The 1,284-nt window shown below is 38.3% G+C and overlaps 1 pseudogene; it reads right to left on the minus strand.

Annotated features, from left to right (window-relative positions):
* Positions 1-723: 723 nt before the first annotated feature.
* Positions 724-1,281, minus strand: LOC100956355 (annotated as a pseudogene).
* Positions 1,282-1,284: the final 3 nt, after the last annotated feature.

Here is a 1,284-nt window from a genome sequence, read left to right on the forward strand (position 1 = left end):
CTATTCCCATATACTAATTATTTCTTCAGATATATTTATTTGGCTAACTCCTTCATCAATATTTTTTTTTACAGCAATATGTCTTTATTTTTCATAAAGGGTGCCACTGCAGGTAACCATCAGAGAATACCCTGCTATATTCAAATATACAGAACTGAACAAAAAGCATTTTAGAATGTTTCCTTGCTGTTCATAGAAAACTGGTGAACATCTTCAGACATTAAGACTAGGAAATTAAATGAGTTAACACCATTTGTTGCTATGTTTATGAATCATTCGTCAGTGTTACTATAGGCTGTCTGTACCTGAAAGCAGAATTACAATCACTGACAGCCACTCAGCAGTACTAAAATGCAGGTCTAATGAAGGATACAATAAGCAAGGGACAGAGGCCATGCCCTATTCTCAAGGAAGAGACTGAATTAGAGTCCGGTTCTGTACATTTTAAGAGTTGATACAGCCATTGTTAACAGCTTAGTATTGAAATTTCCCTTCCTTGTATGAAAGGGAAATTCAGAATCAGAAATTCTCAATCAGTATAGTTGAGAATTTTTGAAACATGAGCTAAATCAAGGTAAAGAAACAGAACATTGTCCATATAGCAGAATTGCTACTTTACAACTTTTGCCCAGTTCTCTTATCTGTTGTCCTGCAAAAACCCCTCATCTGATGAGTTTTAGTGAAAGCCTCTGGTAACTGTAATAGACTTTTCTCCACCCAGCTCTAGATGCTAAGTATCAGAAACAAGTGCCTGTAATAAAGATGTGGCCACAGGAAAATGGAAGTGTTTCTACTGGAGTAAGTGTCAAGTTTCCTCTTGATGTTTTCAAAGGAATCAGCTCCCATATTATCAGCCTGGCCCTGTTTCCACTGTTCCTTCCATTCTTCTGATGACACAAAAGGCTGGGCTGCAGCTGGGATCTCCCCGAGAGACAGGTGTGATATGGCTCCTATAACATCTTCCACATTTAGGTATGAGCAGGTGTCTTTGACAAGGCAAAATTGTTGAAGGAGAGTTAAAATGTTGGTGGTGAAGATGTCCCACCACAATTTGTGAAACTCTGGATGAGTTGTGGTGGGATCACAGGACTAACTTTTGACACTTTTTGTTTTGGGATTATATATCTCATTCCATGGTTTGACTCATCCCAGGAAGTGCACAACTTTGGCATTCACACCAAATGCTTTAAATGCTGGGAGGTAGGAGTATATAGAAATGCTGCTTAGGTTATAAATAAATGGCAGGTGTTTTTTGATAGCTGTTGTTGCCCAGCTGCTAAAATA

Source organism: Otolemur garnettii, unplaced genomic scaffold, assembly GCF_000181295.1.
Source record: "Otolemur garnettii isolate 467f Iridium unplaced genomic scaffold, OtoGar3 scaffold00234, whole genome shotgun sequence".
NCBI lineage: Eukaryota > Metazoa > Chordata > Mammalia > Primates > Galagidae > Otolemur > Otolemur garnettii.